General features: G+C 37.6%; 1 non-coding gene across 1 annotated transcript; it reads left to right on the top strand.

The window, feature by feature from the left end:
• The first annotated feature begins 19,109 nt into the window (after positions 1-19,109).
• Positions 19,110-19,216, top strand: LOC118489442. Its single transcript, XR_004887462.1, has one exon. It is a non-coding gene; the product is annotated as a small nucleolar RNA R71 (small nucleolar RNA).
• Positions 19,217-19,544: the final 328 nt, after the last annotated feature.

Below are 19,544 nucleotides of genomic sequence, written 5' to 3' on the forward strand. Positions count from 1 at the left end.
TTTTATTAGTAGAGAATTAGATAATAAACAACAGAAAATTAGATAACAAACAATAGAAAATGAAAAAAAAAATAAAAATTCTAATCTAATTTCTCATCCAAAGTTTCACTGTCATCAGCCTCTTCTACTTTAACCTTTTTGGCGTTTTGAACCTGTTTTGAATACCTTATGTATATCCTTATTTTCCTACATAACGCCCGTCTTTAGAAGATGCTTATTTTTTGTGGCATCCTGTATTGTGGTTTGATATATACTTGTTTGGTGATATGTTGAAGATCAACGTCTGCTCGAATGTATTGATCCTTTCATGCCATCCATATATCCATCAAGAACAAAGTGACATGATGACAAATCAGTGTCATCAGTTTCTTTTTCATGAATATTTTTCCATCCATTCAGCAAAAGCTTATAGAGATACCCACCTCAGAGAAGAATCCATTTAATGAAACTTCATTCAAAACAATACTCAATATAGAAGAAACGAGGTTCCCCATCTGTGGCTATTTTAACTTTTTTTTGGCGTTTTAAAGTGAATGGTTTCTAGGAAACATGGCGTTGTTTTGGTGAGTGATCAGTTGATTGTGCAGAGACGTCTCTCTTATAGGATGTTTTTGGCGCGTAGTTTAGGCGGGATTTTATTTATAATAAATGATATTAATAAAGTAGCCGTCTTTTCAGTTACTATGTGTATTTTTACTGTTTTTGTTTAGCTTTTTATGAGTTTTTAGGGTGATATACATTCCATCTTCCAAGTTTGGGATTTTTAATGAATTTAAGTAGTTTTTGGCGGTTTTTTTTTTCATTTTTAGCTTTTAATAATACTTCTCCAAATTACTTTTATTATAGTTTGGGAGTTTTTGGCGTTTTACTGCATTATGGCGTTTCACAATCATTATGGCTGTTTGGCGTTTTATTAATTTAATGTATTTTTTTGTTCTTAGCTGAAAAATACATAACAAACAACAGAAAAAGAAAATTAAAAAAAACAAAAATAGACACAATTCATCTTCCAAATCTTCACTGTCATCAGTCTCTTTCTTCTTTGAAACATGTTCACTGGTGATTTAACTTTGTCATGCTTGAGTTTTTGTGGCTGTTTGGAAAGATAAAATGACGTGAGTTTTTTGTTTGAATATGTATCTTCAAACCACTCATCAGTGTCATTCGTCTCTTCATGCCATTATAATATTCATCAATAACAAAACACAAAAAATGACATAAGTCTGACACCAACATCTTTTTGTTTATGATTTATCTTTCTCATGTAGCAAAATGTTATTGAGTCACAACACCTCAGGGAAGAATGCATTCTGCAAAACTTCGCGTAGAACAATATTGAATATACAAGAAACGATCTTTGCCATTTTTGGCGTTTTACTGAGAAAATAGTGTATCTTAAAGAAACGTCGATTTTCTGGAATCTTTGATGTTTGAGTGTTTTGGCATTTTCTAAGATGATTGGTATATAGGAAAATATGGCATTTTTGAGTAGGTGTGTTTGATGTTTCGGGGTTTTTGGCGTTTGTAAGATGAATGGTATATAGTAGAAAATATGGTGTTTCAGGTTCGGGGGGTGTGTTTTATGTCTGAGATGTTTTGTTTATATAGGGATGTGTTTTGGCCCGTAATGACATTTTATTCATTAGTTTGGCGTTTTGGTAGAGAAGTGTAAAGACCTTTTTACCCTTAATGAAGCGCGTCCACTTAATAGAATTAGTGTTATTTACGAAAATGCCACCGCGCCAATCTAGTCCATAGATTGTTTTGATCGGACGATCCATAAACGTTCTCACCGTTCTCACACTTTCCACCGTTTTCTCTAAATCCTGACCGTTTATATATATAGGGTAGGGTTCATGCGAGAACCACCTTTATCGCGAGAACCGCAAGAACCAATGTGGACAAAACCAAAATAAACCCACCTCACCATCACCCAAAACCCTAAACGCTCACACCCATCCCACCACAACCCAAAATCCTAAACACCTGTCACACCTCAACCGATGGCGGAAACATCGGAGTGAGACGAAGACAAATCATTCGAAGCATCATAACATTAAATGCGACAATATGATTAAATCAAGATTTCATAAATGCTAAAATGGCATACATCATTCAATCAAAACATAGACAAATCAAACAAAACGTGGTAATTGTTTACTACTTAAGCGTGTTTCTATGACCACCCTAACTTGATTCTTCACCACTTCGTCTAATCAACCTGCAACATGTATTAAAATAATGATCAACAATATGTTGGCGAGTATACAAGTTTGATACATAGCATAATAATAAAATGTTTAAACGTGCTCATATCCAACAAGAACAATGCATACAAGTTACTAATATGTTGAACTAGTGTAAACTATATGTCAATCCCAAGTTTCCAACGCAATCGTGATTACCCAACATCATCGATACGAAGAGGGTGTAACATGTTTTACTTAACAATGCCCTAAGAATCAGGGCGGTGCGTTAATCCTATAGCGCTATAATTGTTAAGGTAGGCTAGCAAAGTTAATGAGCATATAGACATAATGTATACATAGCATATGAGATTAACAAGTATCACATGTTTTCATGTTTAAATGTGGATAGAGTGTGATTTTGAATAAACAAGTCTCAAGTGTTACGTGTTTTTGTATAATGTACATGTTGCACCCCAAAGTGTTTAAAACGAAAAATGGGATCGAGTATACTCACAGTTTTGCGTAAGGTAAACACTAAAACCGCGAGCGGAGTTGATGAAGTCTCGAGATCACACTGAAATTTCAAGTAGGAGATAAAGTATTATTAAAAGTTTCTCCATGGAAAGGAGTGGTTAGATTCATAAAAAGGGGAAAGCTAAGCCCCAAGTATGTTGGACCTTTTGAGATTATCAAAAGAATAGGACCAGTAGCTTACCAACTACAACTGCCAGAGGAAATGGCAGGAATACATGATGTATTTCATGTATGTAATCTCAAGAAGTGCTTAGCAGATGAATCCTTAATGGTACCTCTTAAGGACATAGAGGTAAATGAGATGCTTAAGTTTGTAGAGAAGCCCCTACAAATTGAAGACAGGAAGATCAAGAATCTCAAACACAAGAGATTAGTTCTAGTCAAAGTGAAATGGGATTCCAAGAGAGGACCAGAATACACATGGGAGCTCGAATCAGAGATGCAAAGGAAATATCCACACCTGTTCCAGTAGACCTCGATGACGAGATCTAAAACAAGGTGGGGAGGATATAACAACTCTCCCAAAACCATTAAAATACCACTATACGTCCTAAAATATACCCCGTATACGAAAAACGAACCAAATATACCTTTATATTAATAAAAATCAAATAAAAACAAATAAATAGGGTCCTCGCGGGGCGCGACTCCCTTAGGACAAGTCGTCGCGGGCCGCGACCAAGTGACACCAGGCCGGACCACATTGTGCCATGTGTCCTGTACGTGTTGGGTCTAGGGGGTTGAGTCGACTAAGCTAGGGCCTACCCTAGTTCTCTCGCGGGCCGCGAGAGATATAGAAGCGGTCGTCGCGGGCCGCGAGCCGCCATAATTCCGCCTATATAAGGAAGGGTCGAGCTCAGTCTTCAGTAGCTCATTTCTTTTCTTTCCTCTGTCCCTATAATATCAAAGTAGTGCTCGATATAATACCCCTAAAAAGCGAAGCTCTGCCTCGTTGTAAGTATTACAACCCCCAGTTACGTATTAGTTACTATACCCGATTGATCTAGGGCTCCGTAACGCATGTCAAGGTACCTGACTCAGTCATTGGAGTTCTGTCTCGGGGGTATAGCTAATGTAAATTGGGTTATCTTATTAACACGTGTGCATTGTTTAATTTTAATAGATTATAACCAGGAAGTCACCAGAAAGCAGTAGTATTATCTAAAACAGCAATGTGAGTACATTCACTTTTTCTCACTATTTGTGAGTACATCCTATTTTTATAAGCTGTTTTTACAAACATCAATTATTTTAAAGTATATTTAACAGTGATTGAGTCTATGTATTCTACAATTATTGTCGGTATGTTGGGGTTTTGTATATATTATTTGTTACTACACTGTGAGTAGTAGCATGACCACAAGTCAGGATTGACAGTACCGTGGGTGGTAATTGGGTAGATGAAAGCATTTTAATTGCTCTCAATATTGTAAAGATATAAAATCTTGTTTTAATTAAATTGGGATGCACTCGCTAGTATTTCTTGCTAATAAAACTTTTTAAAACGCGTTTCAGGTAACAAAATGTGAAAGCCAAATAGAAGCCAGCTGGAGAGCACTGAATGCTTGGAAAAGTGGCTATAAAAGTTACTTAAACAAAAAAAAAGTTTTATTTCAATAAATTAGGGTTTATCTGTCGCAATCCCCGTCCCCTAATTACCCGGGAGCGGGTGGCTGCGAACTCAGATTTAGTGGAATCGGTGTTTATCCATTTGGCAGCGGAATTTACATCAGGACCGTAGTTAGGAAATATTTTATCAGAGTAAAATACCACGATTTTATAATATTAAACACATGGGAAATTCCCAAGTTTCCATTACATACATTTTTTAGGGATAAACCCTATTTTATTGAAAAAAACATCTTCTTTATTTAGGTAACTTTTATAGCCACTTTTCCAAGCTTTATGTGCCGTCCAGCTGGCTTCTAATTAGCTTTCACATTTTGTTACCTAAAACGCGTTTAAAAACATTTTGTAAGTGGGAAATACTGGTGAGTGAATCCCAATTTAATCAAGAAGAGTTTTATCATTTCATAGTATTGAGAGCGATTACAATGTTTATATCTACACAATTATTCATTCAGTACTGTCAATCCTGACTGGTGGGTCATATTACACATTGGCTATCTCGTTGCCCAATGATAACGTGTTCCACATTTTTTATACAAAACCCCAACATACCGGTAGTAATTGAAGAATTACAAAGACTCAATCACTGCTAATTATAATTTAAAATAATTAAGGTTTTGTAAAAACAGTTTACAAAAAGGTTTACAAAAAGGAGATTACTCACATTGCTACTTTAGGGTTTTCCTGTGATTTCCTGGTTATAATCTATTAATTAAACAATGCACACGCGTTAGTATAATAACCCAATTTTTACATTAGTTATACCCTCTCCGAGACAGAACTCCAACGACTACGTCGGGAAGAGCCTCGACGGCCGTTACGAAGCACTAGATCAATCGGGCAGCGTATCTAATACATAAACGGGGGTTATAATACTTACAACGAGGCAGGGCTTCGCTAATTTGGGGGTATAATGCCCGGATATTATGTCTACACTTTAGAAATTGAGAGAGAATCGAGAGAAATGAACGACGAAAATGAACTGCCTGAGCTCCCAAATTATAGGGATGCTTTGGCAGTCGCTCGCGCCCCGCGTAAGACACACAAAGGGCTTACGCGCCCCGCGAGATAGGGGGTGCAGGCAATAGCTTGGTCCGGTCATCAAATAGCTTCGACACTAGTGGGGACACATTGCGGCCCAGGGGCTCGCCTGATGGACTATGTGTCGCGGCCCGCGTAAGCCGAAGACTAAGTCTTCGCGGCCCGCGAGCGCCCTAAATTTCTTGCTTTTATTTAAGTTTTGTAAAGCTAAAGGTATTTAGGACCGGTTTTTGTATACGGGGTGTATATTAGGGCATATAGGGATGTTATGAATATTTTAGGATATATTTAGGAGTGTCGGAAATATTTTAGGAGGGTTTTTATATCCTTCCCACCTTGTTTTAGAACTCGTCTTCGAGGTCTACTGGAACAGGTGTGGGTATTTCCTCTGCATCTCTGATTCAAGCTCCCACGTGTATTCTGGTCCTCTCTTGGAATCCCATTTTACTTTGACTAGAACCAATCTCTTGTGTTTGAGATTCTTGACTTTTCTGTCTTCAATCTGTAGTGGTCTTTCTACAAACTTATGCTTTTCGTTTACCTCTATATCCTTAAGAGGCACCACTAGTGATTCATCGGCTAATCATTTTTTGAGATTACTTACATGAAATACATCATGTATTCCTGCCATTTCCTCTGGCAGTTGCAGCTGATAGGCTACAGGTCCTATTCTTCCAATAGTCTCAAAAGGTCCAACATACCTGGGGCTTAGCTTTCCCCTCTTGATGAATCTGACTACTCCTTTCCATGGAGACACTTTTAACAATACCTTATCTCCTACCTGAAATTCCAACGACTTTCGTCTGTTATCAGCATAACTCTTCTGTCGATCGCGTGCTACTTTCAGTCTTTCCTTGACTTGAATATTCTTGTCCGTTGTTTCTTGTACTATTTCTGGTCTAGACAGTTGCTTTTCTCCAATCTCTGCCCAACAGACTGGAGTTCGGCATTTTCGTCCATAGAGTGCTTCGAATGGTGCAGCATTGATACTGGTATGATAGCTGTTATTGTAAGAAAATTCTATTATCATAAATGATCGTCCCAATTTCCTCCAAAATCAATTAGACAAGCTCTAAGCATATCTTCCATTGTCTGAATTTTCCTTTCGCTTTATCCATCTGTTTGAGGATGATAAGTGGTGCTTAGATTCAGCTTGGTTCTCATTGCTTTTTGGAAACTTGTCCAAAAATGAGAAGAAAAACGGCTATCTCTTTCAAAAACAACTTGGCTAACTGTTCCATACTGAAAGTTTCCTTCATTGGTAGGAAATGAGCAGATTTGGTTAACCTATCTATAATCACCCAGATTGTATCATTACCTTTTCGTGTCTTGGGTAATTTGGTAACAAAGTCCATTGTTATCAATTCCCATTTCCATATCGGCATTTCTAATTGCTGCAGCAAACCTGAGGGTTTCTGATGTTCAGCTTTAACCTGTGAACAGGTTAGACACTTGGCAACATAAGGTGCTATATCCTTTTTCATTCATATCCACCAGAAATTCTTTCTTAAATCTTGATACATCTTATCACTTCCAGGATGCATCGTATACTTAGACTTATGGGCTTCTTCTAATATTCGGTGGCGTAGGTTTCCTAGTTTAGGTATCCAAATCCTTTTCTTATGGAATCTCCATATTCCATCTATTCCTTGTTCTAATTCCGTAATTATTCCTTTCAATTTCTCAGTATCATCCTTGATTACTGATTCTTGTACGGCTCTAATTTGCTCATTTAAATCCACATGTAGATGTAATTTAAGAGAACGTACTCTTTTTGGCTTTTCGTGATACTTTCGACTTAAAGCATCGGCTACTACATTAGCTTTTCCTGCATGGTACTGGAAATTACAATCAAAATCACTAAGTATCTCCATCCAGCGTCTTTGTCTCATATTTAACTCCTTTTGCCCAAAAACATACCTTAAACTCTTATGGTCGGTAAAAACGGTAAACTTACTTCCATAAAGGTAATGTCTCCAAATTTTCAGGGCAAAAATTATAGCTCCTAATTCTAAATCATGGGTTGAATAATTTTCTTCATGATTCTTAAGTTGTCTAGACGCATAGGCTATAACCTTTTGACGTTGCATCAACACACATCCATAACCTAACTTAGAAGCGTCACAATAGACTACAAAGTCTTCAGTTCCTTCTGGTAACGCTAGTATGGGTGCGTTGGTTAATCTTTGCTTAAGAATTCTAAAGGCTTCTTCTTCTTTTGGTCCCCATTCAAACTTAACAGACTTACAGGTTAACTTTGTTAAGGGAATGGCTATTCTAGAAAAATCTCGGATAAATCTTCTATAATAACCGGCCAATCCTAGGAAACTTCTAACCTCCGTTGGTGATTCGGGGACCTTCCACTTAGTAATTACCTCAATATTTGTAGGATCCACATGAATTCCTTCATGGTTAACTAGATGTCCAAGAAACTGTACCTCTTCTAACCAAAATTCGCATTTCGAAAATTTAGCATAAAGCTTTTCTTTTCTCAGCAAATTTAGAAGTGCATGCAGATGCGCTGCATGTTCCTCTTTACTCTTAGAGTAAATGAGAATATCATCTATAAAGACAATTATGAATTTATCCAAATATGGCTTACATATTCGATTCATTATGTCATGAATGTGGCTGGGGTATTGGTTAAACCAAATGGCATGACAATAAATTCATAATGGCCATACCTTGTTCTAAAAGCGGTCTTAGGAATGTCCTCTTCCTGTACCTTTAATTGATGATATCCTGAGCGTAAGTCGATCTTAAAGAAAAATCGATCTCCTTGCAATTGATCAAGCCGATCATCGATTCTCGGTAATGGGTATCTATTTTTAAAATTGACCTTATTCAATTCTGGTAATCAATGCACATACGCATTGACCCATCTTTCTTCTTGACAAATAAGATCGGTGCTCCCCATGGCGATGGACTTGGCTGTATGAATCCCTTTTCCAAAAGATCGTCCAGTTGTTTCTTTAATTCTTGCATTTCTGTTGGTGCCAAACGGCAGGGTGCTTTGGCAATTGGTGCTGTCCGTGGTAGCAGGTGAATTCTGAATTCGACTTCTCTGTCCGGCGGTAGTCCTGGTAGCTCTTCTGGAAACACATCTGGAAAATGAGATACTACGGGAATATCTTTCGGTTCTTTTCCTTTAGTGTTAATGATTATGGAAATCAAATACACTAGTGATCCTTTTCTTGCATAACTGGCTGTCTTCATTGTTAGTGCATGCATCTGTCGACTTCGTCTTGTATCGAGTCTTAGTCTTAGAATGTTAGATTAGGGCGCGTTTTATGAGAAAACAGGAGATTGTATGTATCTTAGGAGAGGGTTTCGCTCATATGGCCTAGGGTTTCGCTTATGTGGTCATTAGGGTTTTGCTCATGTGACATGTACCTTGGAGCGAAACCTCAGCAACTATATAAAGGGCCATATAAGCGAAATCATTAGATCAGTGGTGTAATTCCATACCGAAGTGCTGCCGGTGTGAAGACTGAGTTGTAATTGCTTTCCGATCAATACAATCAGTAGTTAATAGTGAAATCAAGCAAAACAAAGGCTGAATCAATGAATTCCGCCTCTGATTCAGTCTGAGCACTCTTCTGATCGACTCGTTAGGTTGTCTCACGATCCTACAAGTGGTTTCAGAGCTCAGGAAGAAGAGTTCTTACCGTTTAGCTCGGTTTCGCTTAAAAATTCTGATTTCTACACCTTCTTTCATCATTTCAGAGAAATTTACCGGTCGAAATTCGCTCAAAATTTCTCAGATTATAGACTATTGGACACAGACAAACCCTTGAAAGTTTGAGACTGAAATTGGGAGTAAAAATGGACCAAATTGATGTGCGAAGTGATTTCGCTTTTACGAACATTCTATGATTTTGTTTTTTTGACCATCTGATTTCGCTCATAGATACACCTGATTTCGCTCTTGTGTCACAAAAATTAAGGGGTTTCGCTTTTGTGGTTAAGGGGTTTCGCTCGTTTGATCATTCTGTGAACCTCCAAGAACATCAGGATTTCGCTTTTTGTGATACTTAAGGTTTCGCTTATTGTGACACTTAGGGTTTCGCTTTTGTGACACCCATACCTTGTGATTTCGCTTTTATGACACATTAGTTGAGGTTTCTCTTATAAGGTTCATCAGGTTTTGCTTATAAGGTTCATCAGGTTTCGCTCATATGGTTCATCAGGTTTCGCTTATAAGGTTCAGCAGATTTCGCTCATAAGGCCACCAAGAATCCTTGATTTCGCTTTTGAGAATTTTAATAATTGGAATCGAGGATTTATAGATGAGAGTTATAGAAATGTGAAAAAGGATGTTTGGATCAAAAGGTTTAAATATTTTGTATGTTTGAAAAATGAAACATTGGAAGATCTTGAAAACCGATATGGAGTCTTACTTGGCTACTTAAAAAATCATGAGATGTTTCTATCAGATGCTGAAAAGATAGAAAATTTTGCAAATGCATTACCTATTGAATGGAGTGAATTTTTAAAAAATTTAAGAAAGGATTCAAATTTTTCAAAATTACATCTAAAAAGATTCATCAACAAAAGGATATGGTGGATATGGGCTTAGATGTGATTGATGAGATGAACAAAAGGATTGTTGAATGTGTTAGGGCAAAATATGTGATGAAATACGATATCAAGAGAGATTGTTATATTGATGAGAATGCAAATCCTCTTGATTTCGTTAAAATCTTTTGTGCAGGTACATTCAGGGCAAAGGAAGAAGAAGCTCCAAAAGTTGAAGAATCTGTAAAGTTTGGATCCTCAAGTTATGAATCTGTGTGCTCTAAATGTGACAACTTTAAGACTGACAATGACAAACTCTTGAAAGATGCGGAAAGTTTGACATCGGAAGTCAAAAAGCTGAAAGATGAGAAGCAAGCTGATATTAAACAGATTCTTATGTTTCAGGAAATTTGTGAGAAGCTGAAATCTGAAAATGACAAACTATTAAGTAACTTGAACAGTTTGACATTCGAAAACTAGAAGTTGAAAGAAAATGCAAAAAATTTTGAAGATAAACTGAAAGTTTTTGAAATAGAAAAATTAAAAATGGAAAAAGAATTTCAAAGTCAAATAAAAATTCTTGAGGATGGGAGAGATGTGTTTAGCAAAAACAACATCAAAAAGCAAAAAATGATAAATTCCCATCTTCAGAAAATTATTAAACTTGAAAAGGAAGGTGAATATGCTCGAAAGAAAATCAAGGAGTTAGAAGAAAAGGATGAAATCAAAGAGAAATCTTCAGAAAATGAAGATTTCTGGATAAAGCTTGAGAATAAGAATTTGAAAGCTAATGAAACAAAATTTCAAAAACAGATAAAAGTTTTGGAAAATGAAAAGTCTGTTCTTTAAAACATGAAGAATGAGAATGAAAAATCAATCAAGTCTCATCTTGAAAGAATATTTCAGCTTGAAAATGAAGCTGAGAATTCAAGAAACAAGATTGATGAACTTGAAAAGAAATTGAAAGGTTTTGTGACTTCATCAGATAGTTTGAATTTTCCCTGTCCAAAACGATCAATTCAGTTCCAATAAGTGACGATGTCACAAACTTTGACAATGTCAAAGTTGAAGATTGTGATGAGAAATCTGATGATGAAAATGAAAAAATTGAAAAACAAAAATTGTTTTTGAAATTAAAAGAAAAATTTCAGAAAACTGTTCTGCAATCAACTGAAAAAGGTGAATGCTCTAAGCAAAAACCTTTGAAGAAGAAAGCGGAACAGAAACAAAAAATTAAAAAAGAGAAAATTGTTCAAAAAGAAAATAACAGCTCATCAGATCGATCATCCAATCAAAATCAAAAATTACAAAAATTAAAAAATGAAAACTCAAAAACTGTTGGCAATAAGTGGTGCAGGTCGGACCACAGTGCTCAAAAGTCAAATCCAGCAATCAACAGGAAAAAGGATTATCACCAAGCCAAACAGTGCTTTGATTTGAGCATTTAGACTGAATATGGTGATTGGTATGATAACAGAGTGTGTTACCAATGCGGTTATCAAGGACACATTGCTGTTAACTGCCAAAGTTGGAATTATGAGACGAAAAGATGCTTTAACTGCAACATCAGAGGTTACATTGCCATAGATTGCCCAAGGAGATCGAATGACAGATTGAGGGCTAAGTCTCAAAAATTGGCAAAGATTCCAGTCAATGTCAAGCCCCATGAACAGAAGGTTCTAAAACCTAAAGTTCAAGAACAAACAATTCAAGAAAAGAAAGTTAAACTTTCACAGGGGCAGAAAGACAGACTGAGGAAGAAGAGGAAGAAGGCGAGAGAGTATCTCGAGAAGATCTTGTTCTCAGGTTCATCTGTTGGTAAGAACAAGAGTTCTGATTAGTCGACTTCCTCGATTGCAAAGTCAAACAAGACGAATTCATCGGATACAAATCTGAGGACGAAAGAAGAAAAGAAGAAGAAGAAAATGGTCGGCGATGAATCTGACATGTCAAAGTCAGACAAGCCACTTTCAGGCAATGAATCTGACAGGTCTAAGTCAGTTAAGCCATGTGCAGTCAATGATTCTGGTTCATCAAAGCCAGAGGAGCCTGATGTCGAGGTAAAATTGGAAAAGTCTGGTTTAACAATGGATGATGCAAATTTTCCACCATTGTTGAACAAGAATTCAAAATCACCCAAGAATCGTCAGGCTTGGGTGAATCTGTTCAAATAGAAAAGCCTGACTTGCCAGAACTCCCAGGTTGGTAATTGGGGAGTAGGAATCGGCATCTTTCTTGAGAAATTCACAGGTTGGTAACTGTGATATTTCGTTTTACATGTGGTAAATCAGGGACATTAAGTTGTACTTGATTTTCTACAAGTAGTGTTTGAAATCTAAAACTAAAATTGTAAAATCTGTCATGTGTATGAAGAAAACAATGTGATGAAGTGACCCCGAACTTACAAATGTTTGGTAAACAAACTAATTTTTCCGGAAAAAACATTTTGATTAAAACAAACCTAAGTGTTTTGAAATCACAATGGGAAAATAGTTTGTTGTGAGGGGGAGTTCTGATTGTTTACGCCAAATGGATAGAGAATTGAAGTGATTCTCATCATGTTGTCAAGTTTGTACAGTTTGTTTCAAATTTTCCCAGAAAATCAAAATTGAAACATATTTTGATTTTAGGGGGACTAAAAATTTAAAAAAAAGAATTAGAAAATTTGAAAAATGTCAAAAACAGGAAAAAGTTCAAAAATGAGTTTTGCTGAAACAAGAGGAAATGATAGAAAATCAGTAGACTATCACAGCATGCTAAAGATATGTAAAGTCTAAAAAGTGATAAACGGTCTCACTAAAGATGTGACGATAGGCTCAGCTAGACTAGTAGATTTGCAATAACGATACAAACATAAAGTAAAAGCCTAGTTCTAGTGGAAAACATGATCAAAAGCATAGTATTCAGTTTTGTCCTTCTTGATTGTGTGCCTGCTCAGTAATTGCTGAATGCCAAAAGCATAAAAACCGGTTAAGTTTGTGAGCTTTCACTACTTTGCTGAAAAAGTCACTGTGATTGTGCATTTCATTTTGCAAAGATTTAAACTTGTTTTATTTCTTTATTTTGTTTAAGCATTGGACATCCTCTGCGTATACGTGAGTATCGACCTGGATGTTATTGCCTAAACGTTCTGCTTTATTTTCTTTGGTGTTTCGTTTAAGCTTTGGACCTCCTCTGCGTATACGGAAGTATCGACCTGGTGGTTAAAGCCTAAATAATTTCAACTTGTTTTATTTTTCTTATTTTGTTTAAACATTGGACTTTCTCTGCGTATACGGAAGTATCGACCTGATTGTTAATGTTTAAACACTCTGTTTTATTTTTGCACAAATCACAGTTGATGAAAGTTTAAAGGTATTACTTGAGTCAATGTATTGCATGATGAGGGGATATGCTGAGATCGTGGGGTCCATTAGAATTGTGTGCAAAATTAATATACCTAAACGTATCGGTAAGCATGTCGAAAGTTTTTAGATTGAGTTTAAGTGGACAACAATATCGTCAATCTATGTGAATCGTTTAGAACTTAAAACGATTAAAAGCTTAACGGTGCTTGTGATGTGTCTAAAAACTGATATGATTCTCTTTCGCAAACTCACAAAAATAATATTTGTACATATTTCATTTCTGCATTTAATTTCTGTTATTGCATTTATGTTTCATATTTTGAAAAATCCAAAAAGATTTTTGACAACTGATGTTGGAAAAATGATATTCAAAATCTCAAAGGCTAAACATGATGAACAGATGGGTTGGTTAATTGGATTGAAATGTTTAAAATGATTCATTAAGTTGAATCAGAATTTGGAATGTTTCAAATGTTTTAAAAAATTTTAAATGTGAAAATTCTCGAATGTTTAGTTGATTCATTAATTTGAATCACAACATGGTTTGTTGTAATAGAGTGTTTAAGTTGTGTAGGTGTTTGAGCTGAACAGTGATAAAGCCAGGATTCGATTTAAAGGAAAATCTAATTTCAGACAGCATATCCAGCATGATGATAGGGAGAGTCTGACGAACAAATTCCAGACAGCGATCCTAGCATGATGAGAGGAAGAGTCTGATGAAATTAGAGTCAAAAGAGAGATCATGGATGATGTGCGTTAGGTGTAATATTATTTTGATGAGTATTTAAGCCCTTTTTACACTTTTAGCCAAGTTTTAAATTTATAAAACACGATATTCACTAACACTAAACACACATATGGGCAAGTGCACCCATCGTGGACGTAGTATAGTGTTGGTAAGATACCGAGGTCGTCCAAGGACACAAGAGCTTTTAGTACCGGTTTATCCTCAACGTCTAATCAAATCAAAAAGGTTAGAAAAATATTTTAAACTAAGAAAAATAAAAACTAACTAAATGCTGAAAATAAAAATAAAATAAAAACAGATAGACAAGATGAATCACTTGGATCCGACACGTGTATTAGTATAACCTTTGATTATTTTCGCACTTTTGCACTTGTTTAAGAGATTATCTTAGTTATTGTAGTAGGCCCCTCTTTTGAAGGCGACGTTACCCTCAACCCAGTAGTTTGAGTCAGCAAGGATACAATCCTAAAGGGTCGGGTTATTGAAAGATATTGAATTAAGTTATTAATGCAAATTATGGTAGGCCCCGCTTCTGGCGGTGACGTTACCCTCGGCTAAGTAGTCTGAGTCAGCAGGGATACAGTCCTAAATAGCCGGGTTATAGTATTAATAGTAGTTAACTTATGAGGGGGTCAAAGAGTTTGGATCCCCGCCATCCAATACCTATGGGCATTGAAGGAGATCCTACTAAATTTGACCCAGGTCCCAAGCAGGACCTCTAAACGCTGAACAAGGGCAAGACCTTTACCAAACCGTTCCCTTAACCCCCGACCAGGTAGCCAACATACCTCCATATAGACCGTGGAGATATGAATGGTGAAAATCTTTTATTTTATATAGACAGTAAAATAACGCCAAGACACCACGGACAAACGATAAGGAAAGATCACCTTCAACATAAGTAACTAGTTATTAAAGTCATTAATACAAAACCAAATAAAAAGTGCAAAAGATTAAAAATAAAAAGTATTATACTAAACACTTGTCTTCACCAAGTGATGTAAGAGACTTAGGCAAACATGGCCTTGATTGTCAAGAACTCTTACGATCAATCTTGGATCCCGAGACGACTCACACACTCTACGATGGACAATGGATGATGGTGGTGGATGATGGTGTTATGGTGGTGGTGGGTGGTGGATGAGGTGTGAGAGAGGTGGTGTGCCAAGGGATGAGAGAGAATGAAGCCAAGCTCCTCTATTTATAGGCTGAACAGAAGGCTGGACACGGCCCCGTGTCCGCTGGACACGGCCCCGTGCCCGCCTGACACTCTCTCTCCTCATTAATTGTAATTGCGAATTACAATTAATGCGCCTGCTGTACTTTCACCACACCCCCGTGCTCGCTGGACACGGCCCCGTGGTGGGCAATGGAAGCTTCTACTGGTTTGTCTTTTCTGCTGCTTCCTGGGCACGCCCCCGTGTTCGCTGGACACGGGGCGTGTTCAGTCTCTGTTTCTTCCTTTTTGCTTTGGGAGGTGCCGTTGAAGGTCCGGGCAGTCTACTTTTGTTCCTTTTCTTGTATTTATGGTAGAATTAGTGGTCTTTTTGCTTCTTTTGTGATTTTGAGCTCATTTCATCCTGAAAATACAAAAGGAAGACAAAAACACTCTTTTTCCAACATTAGTACTTAAAAAGGGTTAGTTTTATGCCTTAATTGATGTGTTTTATATGTTGCATTTTACACACATCAAATACCCCCACACTTGAACTTTTGCTTGTCCTCAAGCAAAACTCTTTAAATGTGGCTTACACTCCCAAATGGAATAGGTAGAAGAGAAGTTTTTTAGCTTGTCTTAGAGTGTCGGGAATCCAAGGTTTTTTATAGGCTTTATTTTTATTTATTTACAATCCTATTCGTTATGATTTATTTTGAACTTTTCATAAGATAAATTACTTATTTGGGCATAGCATGCCTTATTAAAATTCCATTTATATACAAGTTCACATACCTCACGGGAGATCACTCAACACTCGGCCGAAGGTGTATATTTTAGTGAATCACTCGAGAGCGGCACGGAACTTACGTCTTTCCATAGGCTTGCCAAGCAATCAATCCTCCTCCTTTTTAACTTTTTACCTTTGTAAATATCAAGAGGACTTTTTTTTTTTGGGTGAAGGCTTGGGTTTAAAGGTGGGTGGTTGGTTAGTGGTTAGTAAAAAGGGCGAAAAATCGTAACAAGCGTCGGTTTTCGTGAAGTACCTTATTTTTAGTGACTTTTTATTTTGAAGTATTTCTCCAAACAAGCTTTTATAGCTTTTGTTTGTTTTTGACTTCATCATCATTTTTTTTTTGATAGTCACATAAAAAGGTGAGTTTACGAAAAAGCGAACTTGTTACTAAAAAAAAATAAATAAAAAGGTTTTTGGTGGGTAGAAAGGGTTTTTGGGGTAATGAAATGAAAGGTTTAGGCTCAAAGGGGTTTTCTAGGGGGATTTTGGGTAGGTAAAAAAATGAAAAATAATGGTTTTGAAAAAAAAAATAGTTAGTCCTAATGCCTCCATCATTTACTTACTTGGGTTTAAGTTGGTAAGGACCGGGAATGTATCGTCGTGGCAAGTTCTAGATTTGTAAGGACCGAGCGGCTATTCACACAAGAAACGAAAAATGAGCATTTAATCTAAATATGTGTATTTTTATGCTCAATAAAGGCTCAAAACTCACTTTTGTGGGAATGGGTTTTTAATGTGACCAAGCATATATAATCGAATTTTAAACTAGGCTTGTTATGCCGTTTCATAATTTTCTTATGTTGGTTCCTTTTTTATCACGACGCTATCGGTTGTAAACTTGTAAAAATATAACCTTTTTTAGAACTTGTTCTTCCCAACTTAAACTAAGACAAGTAAATAAAAAAATGAAAAAGTTTTTGAAAAAATTTGGGGTGTTTAGCGGTTCCAATAGAGTTTTGTGTAAGGCTTGGGTTTACGATTTTGCAAAATTTCAAGGTTTTAGCATCCCCCCCACACTTAAATTACACATTGTCCTCAATGTGTCCAAAAATAATATTTTTGGTTGATTAGAATGCATAAAAGTATGTTAAAAAGCAAAGATTTTTGTTACTGGCATCCTGGACACGGCCCCGTGTTCACCGGGCACGGCCCCGTGGTCAAGTGCCAGTAACAAAAATTACAGAATTGAAACAGAAGCCTGGACACGGGGGCGTGTCCGCTGAACACGGCCCGTGTCCAGTTACCTGAACTGGGTGATTTTTCTGCAGGGGCTCAGCACGGGGCCGTGTTGGTTGGGCACGGCCCGTGTTGAGCCTTCTGTAATGGAGATTTTTGTCGGGTTGCTCTGTTCTTCGTGCATGGTTCCATTTTTTCTCGTTCCCTTTTTCATCCATTACCACCATGAGTGTGTTTTATTCTGCAAAAATTAAAAGATTAAACTAAACTAAGGATAGATCCGCGGAATGCCTCCGTGGTGCGCCACGTTTATAAGGGTCCTTGGCTAGACCCGATTTCTGGTCATATATCTTCTGAGTGGAGTGCCTTGCTTCCCAAGTTACACCGTCGGAGAGCGGCATCCAAGCTTGAATCAATAACCTTCATGTAATTGACTGGGTCGTCGTCCTCTATTTTCTTCCCAACTCCGAACTTCACCTCATCGTCCCCATACCTCAAAGTCAGTGTCCCTTCATTCATGTCTACCACTGCTTGTGCTGTGGCAAGGAAGGGTCTCCCTAGGATAAGGGGGACCTCGGTGTCTTCCTCCATGTCGAGTATGACAAAGTCAACGGGATAAACGAATTTGCTTACCCTTACCAAGACATTCTCGATGACACCTTGTGGGAACTTGACTGATCGATCAGCGAGTTGTATGCTTATTTTTGTAGGGCTCGTGGTTCCCAAGCCAAGCCTTTTGAACATTGATGAGGGCATGAGGTTAATGCTAGCCCCTAAGTCGGCCAAGGCATTGCGAACGGGTGATTCCCCTATTGAACATGGAATCGTGAAACTTCCGGGATCGATTTTCTTTTGGGGTAGTTTATTGAGTACGAGGGCAGAGCATTCTTCGCCTAAATTAACTAATTGCAAATTTTCAATTTTCTTTTTATGTGTAAGGAAGTCCCTCATAAATTTAGAGTATTTGGGCATTTGGGTTAGGACTTCGATAAAAGGAATATTGACATGCAATTGTTTTAACAAACTTTCGAATTTTGCGAATTGCTCATTGGTTTTTTGACGAATTAACCTACCGGGGTATGGAACTCGAGGAGCCTTGGTAGGTTCTGGTGATGGGGGAGAGTTCTTTTCCTGCAGATGTGTTGGCATTGTTTCTTCCGTTGGTGGAGGTACTTCTGCAGGCCCTACGGTGCGGTTTCGTAGTGTGATGAGGTGAACTTGCGCCTTTGGGTTTGTTTCGGTATTGCTAGGTAATGCGCCTTGCGGTCTCTCGGAAAAATTTTGTGCTAGTTGATTTATTTGTTTTTCTATGTTTTGAATGCTAGCTTGTTGATTCCTAAAATTAGATTCTAATTGTAGAAATCTTTCCGAGTTTTTCTTATCAGTGTCGGAGACGAGGCGAGATATAGTATCTTCGAGCCTTTCTCGTCCACCTTGTTGTTGAGTGAAATTTTGTGACTCATTTCTTGATTGCTGAAAGTTTGTTCGTTGGGTTTGTTGGTTACTACTATTGCCGGTTTCCCTCCAACCAAGGTTTGGGTGGTTTCGCCATCCTTGGTTGTAAGTTCCCGTTGGAGGACCCGACGGCCTAGGTCTATTATCAATGTAGTTTACCATTTCTTGTTGATCGTCCGTTTCTTTCATGCAACTCCAATTTTCATGTGACCCACCACACCCTTCACAAGCCATAACCGAGACTGTTTTTGTCATTTCTAATTTTTTTATTTTTGAAGAAAGGGCCTCGATTTGGGCTTGTAAAGAGGTGCTTTCGTCGACCTTATGGGCGCCCGGGGCGATAGACTTATTTCCCCGGGGAGTGTGCCATTGAAAATTGGTTTGAGCAATTTCCTCAATTTGATTATATATTTCGTGTGGGCGTCGATTACCTAAAAGTCCCCCGGAGCTAGAATCAAGTGTCTGCCTAGTGTGTGGCAACAATCCATTGTAGAAAGTGGATACTTGTTGCCATATTGCGAGGCCATGATGGGGACACTTGCGTAATAGCTCCTTGAACCTTTCCCATGTTTCATATAAGGATTCCCCGTCCTCTTGTGAGTATGTGTTAATTTCAGCCATTAATTTAGCAGTTTTAGAAGGAGGGAAATACATATATAGAAACTTTTGGGCTAGTTCATCCCAGGTTTTACCGATCCAGCTGGGAGGGTGTTGAGCCAAGCTTTCGCTCGGTCTTTTAGTGAGAACGGAAACATACGGAGGCGTATGGCGTCGTTTGATGCTCCATTGATCCGAAAGGTATCACATATTTCTAAGAAATTAGTTATATGTAGATGAGGATCCTCGTCCGCAAGCCCGTGCAAGGTTGCGGAGTTTTGGAGCATTTGTATCAAATGCGGTCGAAGCTCGAAGTTATTGGCTTCGACATTCGGAGCATTGATAGCGGCGCCTAGAT

This window comes from Helianthus annuus, chromosome 17 (genome assembly GCF_002127325.2).
Source record: "Helianthus annuus cultivar XRQ/B chromosome 17, HanXRQr2.0-SUNRISE, whole genome shotgun sequence".
Taxonomy (NCBI): Eukaryota; Viridiplantae; Streptophyta; class Magnoliopsida; order Asterales; family Asteraceae; genus Helianthus; species Helianthus annuus.